Genomic DNA, 9246 nt, shown 5'->3' with positions numbered 1-9246 from the left:
ATATGTATAATATATATATAATATATATATAATAATTTATATATATAATATATATAATATATATAATGTATATATTATATATAATATATATAATATAGATAACATATATAATATATAATATATATAATATATATACAATGTAATATATATATAATATATATATAACATATATAATATATATATAACATATATATAATATATATAATACATATATAATTTATATATAACATAATGTAAATATAATATATATATATAATATATATAATATATATACCATATATATAATATATATATAATATATATAATGTATATAATATATACTATATATATAATATATATATAATATATATATATGTAATACATATATATAATATATATATAATATATAAAGTATACAATATTTATTATAGATATATTTAATATATAATATATATAATATATTATATATAATATATAATATATATAATATATATATATTATATAATATATATATTATATATAATATACATAATATATATACTATACATATAATATATATAATATATAATATATATATATATTGTTATATATATAAATGTAATTCTTGGGTCGTTCAAAGTTTATACAACCATATTTCTACATTACCAATCTATTTTTATTTTTCAGACAACCCATCTTTAGAGTCGAGGGATGTTTTTATGTTATAAACATAAATTTACATCGCCAATTATTAAAATATTAAATTGAATACAGATATTATCGTTAACCGTTAGTGCGAACCTGTTTTGTTAATAGAACTGAACTTCCGTTTCGATTCATTTCACACCCACAAATTAACGAAACGATCTAGAAGATTTCATTTTTGCTTTACTAGATAAGTAAAAACAATAACAAAAAAAAACATAATTAAATTTGTTTATCTTCCAAATTTTTTAATTTAAACATTGTTTCTTAATTATATCAGGCAAAAAAAAGTTTGCCGCTTGCTTTTTGAGTCGAAGTCGTTCATTTTGTTTTTTTTTTGTTGTTGTTTTTTTTTATTTTTCGGTATAAGAAAATATGAACTGTTTTTTTTATTATTATGTTTGTTTAAAGTACAGTTTTTGTTTTCGAGTAAATTTTACGGATTGGTAACTTGCTTAAATAATGTTTGGTGCTAATGCAGAGAGTGGTCCGCGCTATTTTTTAAATCGCATTTCCAGGTTTAATTAAAGTTTTATTATGTTTTTTTTAAATTTAATTTTAAGGTTAAAATACAGATTAGGTACAAAACATCCTTCCCTCCCCATGTTAAGAATGGCTTTTTAAATAATAACGTCATTATTTCAGCACGGATCACTCTCTGCATGAGTACCGTACTTTCACCTTACAATTCAATAAAAAAAATGGGACTTATGCAGAGAAAGTACCGTGCTAAAATAGCAACGTTATTTAGAAAGCCATTCTTAAAATGGGGAGGGCGTTTTGTAACTATTCTATACTTTCACCTAACAATTTAATAAACAAAAGATGGTACTTATACAGAGAAGGTACCGTGCTGAAATAATGCTATTAAAAAGCCATTCTTAACATGGGAAAGAGTGGGTGTTCTGTAACTATTTTATACTTTCACCTAACAATTTAATAAACAAAAGATAGTACTACCGTAATTTAGAAAGCTATTCTTAACATGGGAAGGGGGTTTGGCGTCTATTCTATACTTTCACCTAACAGTTTAATAAACAAAAATAGATAGTACGTGTGCATAGAAAATACCTTGCTGAAATAATGTTACTTAGAAAGACATTCTTAACATGGGGATGGTATTTTGTAACTATTCTGTCCTTTCACCTAACAATTTACAAACAAAACATGGTACTTATGCAGAGAAGCTACCCTGCTGAAATAATGACGTTATTATTTAGAAAGCTATTCTTTACATGGGATTAGGGGTGTTTTGTAACTATTCTGGACTCTCAACTAACTATTTATAAACAAAGTTAAACTTAAGCAGACAAGGGGCAGTACTGAAGCATTAACATTATTTAGAAAGCCATTCTTAACATGGGGAGGGAGGATGTTTTCTAACTATTCTGTACTTTCGATGCTAATGCAGAGAGTGATCGGCGCTATTTTTTTAAATCGTATTTCCACGTTTAATTAAAGTTTTATGAAGTGTTTTTTTATTCAATTGTAAGGTTAAAGTATTGATTAGGTACTAATTCCCCTCCCCTCCCATGTTAAGAATGGCTTTTTAAATAATAACGTTATTATTTCAGCCCGGATCATCCTCTGCATGAATACCGGTTAATGTTTTGTTCTTTGCTTTTTTTATCGTATTTTTTTTGTTTTTTTTTAAGAAAACCTTTTTTAACAAAAAATTAAAGTGCACGTTTTTCTTTTTTTTTACAGAAGTTGTTTTATATAAGAAAATATGAATGCTTTTAAAGAAATTGAGTACTCGTGCACTTATTGATCCGTGCTGAAATAATAACGTTATTATTTTAAAAGCCATTCTTAACATGGGGAGAAGAGGGTGTTTTGTACCTAATCTGCACTTTAACCTTACAATTGAATTAAAAAACGGTAAATTTTTAGATTAGGTCCATCTCCACAATTGTCTTTTAAATGACGACTTTTCTAAGAATAGAAGAAACATACATTTTCCCTTTTTATTAGAATTTTTCATTATACGAAATAAAGCCACAGCAATGCGTGGCAGGGTATAACTAGTATATATATATGTATATATATATATATATATATATATATATATATATATATAATTTAACATTTACACCTCAGACAATGCATATTGCTACTTAGATCGGTTTTGTTTTATATGTGTAGTTAAAAACATTCATTTAAACTTGGTTCCCCTGAAAAAAGTCGCTTTGAGGTTAACGATTAGTTAAAAACAAAATAAACTTTTGCAGGTAGAAATAATTAAACTGCGTTTGGTTATATTTATATGTTTCGTATTTATTTTTATTTTCTGTTTTGTATTCCATTAAAGTCGTCGATATTTGTTTCATTTGAATGAGGCAAAAATGCATTTTAAGTGTTTAAAGGTCAATTAAATTCACCAATTTATTACTCTGACAATTTATTCATTAAAAAAACACTTATTTTTTTATAATTACACTAAATAGAAACTTGGTAGACATCGTTTATAAAGATGTGTATTAATTGGAAACAGTTACTATCGTTATCTTTTAATTTTATGCAGTTCACATTTGAAAAAAATATATTTATTATTATAATTAAAAGAAAAATTACAAATTCAAACCAAAAATATATATTATTTAATTGGAATTCATTATTGAGATGGGTATTATTTTTTAATTTATTTATTGCGGACTATTATCCTTATATTTCTTAGTTGTTTCACGACGTTTCGACCAACTATTCCTCTGACCTTCGGGGCACGTGGCGCAGTTGATAGGGACGTTGAATCTCTACGGTTCGAGATGAGAATTGTCTGAAGATAGCGGTTTCAATCCTACCCAAAGCCAGCCAGAGACTTATTTGGCCAAAAACGTCGTGAAACGACAACAACTATGGATGGCAGTGATTGCTGAGGATGCAGTAAGGAGATTCGGAGTTCCTATCCGGTCGATGTTACTATCTGACGAAGACCAGAGGAATAGTTGGCCGAAACGTCGTGAAAGAACAACAACTAAGAAAGGTGAGGATACTTGTCTGCAATAAATAAATTAATCAAACCAAAAACTACAAAACCACATTTCATAAACAATTTTACGAATGTATGAACAAAAATTTTAGAAGTGATTCAATCAGTCGCCAACTTATCTGAAAATAACGATAGGTTTAGAGATGGGGTGAGTTGGCGTGGAGGGCCAAAACCGTCTGCTTTTTATATTAACGCTGTGCATCCGTAACTAAGGAAGCGAAACGTTACTTGAATTTTACATTCTCCATTCCTTCAAAGTTCTCTCCCTTAAATATATAAAAGGATATATGTTTGGCTGTCTGTCTGCTTGCCTGTCTATCTGTCTGTTTCTCTGCCTCCATATTTTAAAACTCTATATCTTCCGAAACTAAAAGTCGCATACTAGCGCCAAGGGTCTGAAATGAGTGGATTTTTACGGTCCGTTCTTTTACAGGTCTTTAACCGGTAAAAAAAAAAAATAGTTTTTAAGGTGTCAAAAATTAGTCAAAATTGAAAAAATTGTCATATATATTATACATTCATTTAAGGTTTAGTTTTAATTTTTTACATTTTTAATCAGTTCGCATGCGTGTCACGTTGGTGCATTGGTAACGTCATCGGCTTTGAATGCTGTAGGTTTGCTTTCGGTTTCGATTCCAGCTGATGGGACTTCTATTTTACTTTTGAAATCACTTTATAATTATATATACGGAATCTGCACAAATAAAATATTATATTTAAGCGTATTTTACGCCCAGGCAAGTCCCCCCCGCTAGTATATTGTACTTGTATGATGTTTTTAACGGCTGCCGGCCCGAATCTACATCATGACTTTGTAACTGGCTAGCTCACCCGCATTTGAAGAATTTAAACTTTGTTTGATTTTCACTTTTATATTCCTGCGCAATAATTAATCATCGTGACCGAAAAAAAAATATTTGAATCTCAACTTTCGATGGCCTGAGAATTTTAGCCATTCCGTGCTATCATGTAATTATAAATTTTAAGAGACTCATTTTACGTCTTCGCTTTTAATTTTCAGTTCTGTTGAGTTGTTGGTTTTATAATGAATTAAAAAAAAAACAACCTAAAAACATAAAATTAAATTCTTCAGATTTGTGTCCGTCTTTCCAGTTTTGCTGTTGTTCAACATTTAAGCTTTTTACTTATATGCTCAAATAACCTGCCAATATCACCGTCTTCTATAGTCGAGGAATAGAAACATGTAAACAAGAGGGGTATAAGAATAAAATAAATAGTACTAAGCCCAGATCTGACTGACTACTGTCGTAAGATTTTCCTCGAGTGTTTCGTTAGGTGGGATATACACTCGAGAGTAAAATCAATGAAAAGAATATGCTGTTGTCATAGCCTTAATAATAAGGTACAGACATGTATCTGTAATTTGATAAACCCTAGCGTTGCTTCTTCTCTGTAACCTCTCTCTCACAGACGTGATGAATGTATGCCCTGTGTTCTTGAGAATTAGTTAATCCATCCCCTACCTCATTAGTTTCAGCTGGTCTGACTTCTTGGCTATCAATTCGCTGTTTTGATACGTCAATATAACACAGTTCAAAATTCGTCCGTAATTTCTTTGAAAGAACTGCAAGCTTGTTGAACTGTATTCCAGCTGACTGTTTTCCTCCTACCTATAGAATTTGTCTTTTTCAAGATTAAGATCATAGGGTGTTTCCTTTTTTTTTGCGAGGAGGGACCATGGGACCTGTTAAGCACCTACAACGATACAGCGGAGACAGACTTGCAACGTCTTTTTGCCCACTAAATTTCGCAGACACATAGGAAGGTACATTATTTTTATTATTGGAATCCTTTGAGATGATTAATTTGTATATTTTTATTCATTTATGTGCGGACTGTTATCATCATTTTACTAGTTTTTGTTTTACAATGTTGCAGCCAACTATTCCTCTAGCTGTAAGATGGTTAACCATGACAGCATAAGAAATGCTGTCTCTTAACTGTATCCTTAGTAATTACTGCCTCCCATAGTTGTTGTCGTCTCACCACATTTTAGTCAATTAATCCCCTGGCCGGCTTTGGGTAGGACTAAAACCACTTTCTTCAAACAATGCTCGCCTGGAACCGTAGTAATTCAACGCCGCTATTCACTGCGCCACAGTGTACAATCAAATAAATAAACATATGCGCAGGGAAGGATTTTTTTTTTACAGCTCCGCGCTAGATATGGCAACCATACTTCATGTTACAACGTATTTGACTCTTTTACTGAAAGAGGATTTCGTCGGGAGTGAGATATATTCTAGTATATATGGTAGATATATTCTAGAGCGACACATGGTAGAACGATCTCATCATTCCCCTCCATTTTCCCAACAATTAGAAATGTGGTAAATTGTTGTATGAGCACATACCTTAAAGACATGTAAAAACTGCTTTATCAATCGTTTTGAACATATTACTTTATTTAAAGAAACGTTAAAACTTCAAATATAAAAAAAACATATATGTTTTTTGTTGTTTTTTCATAAAAGAGTTACCAGTTATCAAGGCCTGTAGGCCACACGAGGTTAAGGGTTATTAACTGTACGTAAATCAATGAGAAAATATCGTATTAATGGTTAGTTATGGAAAGTTTGTAAAATTGGATTATTTTAGGGGACGAATCATCAAGAGCTTCTTCACATTGGGCTTGAAGATTACCATATTGCAGTCAGTTGGAAAGCAGACATGCAGTTCTAAGAAAGAAACTTTGTTCATGAAATCTACGTTTAGGTTTAGGCACAGGTAAAGAGTGGGGAAAATTATTCATACTGGTTTCAGCTAGACGAGTGTTTTCATGAAAGTTTAGCAGGGGGTGACCATAGACTGTAGCACAGACGAGTACTTGCCATGAAAATAAAGGTAGAGCAAGGACCAGCTCGCAATGTCTCTTCTGTTGGAAAGAGGTTGCAGCAAAGAAAAAAGGGCATCACTCACAAAGCTACAAAGTTTATTTTGAACTCTATCAAGGCACGGTAAGGTGCTTTTATCAGCTCCTTCCCAGATGTGGAAACAGTACTCCATCCTTAAACTTACTTGCCTCTTATATAGGTAGAGAATTGCATCAGCAGTGAGATATATATTGAAGCGGTAGAACAATCCCACTATTTTCCCAGCAGCTTTGGCAACGGATTTGATAGACGTGTTCCATCTCAGATCTCAGATCAGGAGTAAAGGTCAAACTCAGAAACTTGTTAAAAGATGGAGTTTTCCCAAGAGGAGAACCATTCATTTCAATTGATGCCAGACGGGAATCAAAGCATTGACGATGTAAAGATGGAAGCTTGGTTTTATATACAGTAAAATTAACCAACCACATCTTTCCCCATTGCACTACGATTTCAAGATCAGAGGAGAGAGAATAAGAGAGAACTTGTTGTTTACGACCTTTGAAGTGCTTCTATAGATGGTAGTGTCTTCAGCATAAATGTCTGCGAATCATCTTAGGATGTGATTTGGGAGATCATTGATGTAGATCAGGAAGAGAGTTGTGCTCAGGATTGACTCCCGGGGACTCCAGCATAAATACTGTGGGCTTCTGATTTTTGCCCATCAACCACTACTCTTATGAACCAATCAGAAATAGTTTAATAACTTAAAAGACATTACCAGCTATATCGTAGCAGGAACTTTTGTCGAGAAGTCCTTTATGCCATGCCCTATCAAAAGCCTTTGATATGTCGAGCAATTACCCTAGAAAGGAAGCCTCCGTGAGGAGATTCGCTAATCCTATGAGATATAATTGTTAGCACATCTGCTGTAGATCTAGCGGAACGGAAACTATATTGCATGTCACTGAGGAGGTTATTTTTTACTGAGGTGGCTGACTGCTTCTTTATTTAACACATATTCCAACAACTAAATTTTTCAATATTGAACATACTGATGAGGTTCTCCAGGGTGTTGAGAAGCAATTCTCCTCAAGGCAACGCTTAAACAGCTTTTTAAGTATGTGAGCTAGTTCTGCACTATAATTAAAATGGATGTTTATTTGCATGACATTATTTATTTATATTAGGTTGGTGCAAAAATAATGCCATTTTTTGACGTTTAACTTCAAAAGATCATAACTCCTTTCATAATAAACTTTCTCAATCAAAATGAAGACCATTAGAATTGACGCATTTTTGCCAACGAGAAACAAGTTTATTTATCCCACTAGCATAGAAATCCGGAGTTCTGGAAGAGATGAAGTCACTGAAGGCCGATCCGACATTATATCAGCGTTTGAAGTATTTTTCGAGCAGGAAATTGTTGAGATGCTCGAAAAAGTGATATTCGGTGGGCGAGAGGTCCGGTGAATATGGCGGATAAAACAGACCCTCGTAGCCCAAATCGTTCAGCTTCTGCAGGGTCAGTTGAACAACTCGCGGGCGAGTGTTGTCATGAAAGAGAATTGGGCCCTTCATATTAACCAATCCCGGGCACATACTTTGGAGCTTTTGGTTCATTTTGTAAATTTGCCGGCAGTACTTCTCTGCTGTAATCGTTTCGCTCGAATTCAAGAAGTTGTGGGGGATGAGGCCGGTCGCAAACCACAAAACAATCATTATAACCTTTTTGTATAAGTGTGGCTTCGGGAACTGTTGTTGAGTTTCTCTAGCATCCAACTACTGTGTCGGGCGTTGTCAGTTGTCGTAGAGGATCCACTTCTCACCACATACCACAATCCACTTCAGAAATGGCTCGTTTTTTTGTTGCGCAGAAGTAGCACAGAAGACAGCTCAAAACGACGATTTTTTTTATTATCGTTCAATTCACGCGGCACCCATTTATCCAATTTTTTTTACTTCCCTACTTGCTTTAAATGGCGAACGACTGTTGAATTGCCCACCACGAGTTCAACAGCAAGTTCTCGTGTGGTTTTGCGAGGATCAGCTTTAATTAAGGCTTTCAAATGTTCGTTATCAACCGCAGTCGACCGGCCGCAATCGTCTTCATTTTAGAGGCTCCTGTCACCATTGCAAAAGTTCTTGAACCACCGCTGTGCCACATGTTTGTTAGTGGTTCCTGGGCCAAACACATCATTGATATCACGAGCTGTCTTGACAGCCTTTTGGCATAGTTTGAACTGGATCAAGAAAATCGTGCGGATTTGAATTTTGTCCATACTGCCGAAAAGCCTGCAAAAAAAAAAATAAATAAATGAAAAAATTGAGAACAGTGACGAATAACTGGATTCGATAGAGCGAAAAACGAGCTTCAAAATAATATGTAACATGGCTATATATATATATATATATATATATATATATATATATATATATATATATATACATATATATATATACATATATATATACATACATATATATATATATACATACATATATATATATAATACTCACTTCCCCAAACCTTGAAAGATTTGGGTTTTTAAAAAATAATTTTTAAACGTATTTCGAAATTTTTAAACGTGATTCGATATAATTAAAAATATATTTTTTAAAACTTTAAACGTATTTTTAGAAATTTTTAAATGTTCGATATAATTAAACGAATTTTTAAGTTTTTAACCGATACCAATACAGATTTTAAAGTTTTTACACATAAGGAAAGAGATTTTAAAATTAAATGGGGTTCAAATTAAA

General features: G+C 32.3%; 1 pseudogene; it reads right to left on the bottom strand.

Moving 5' to 3' along the window:
• Positions 1–7746: 7746 nt before the first annotated feature.
• On the bottom strand, positions 7747–8774 carry LOC145272849 (histone-lysine N-methyltransferase SETMAR pseudogene; annotated as a pseudogene).
• Positions 8775–9246: the final 472 nt, after the last annotated feature.

The sequence above is a fragment of the Euprymna scolopes genome, chromosome 4 (assembly GCF_053919585.1).
Source record: "Euprymna scolopes isolate OS-2025 chromosome 4, ASM5391958v1, whole genome shotgun sequence".
In the NCBI taxonomy this organism is placed as follows: domain Eukaryota; kingdom Metazoa; phylum Mollusca; class Cephalopoda; order Sepiida; family Sepiolidae; genus Euprymna; species Euprymna scolopes.
Note: the sequence above shows the minus strand (reverse complement) of the source record. Positions and strands in the feature narration are given on the sequence as shown.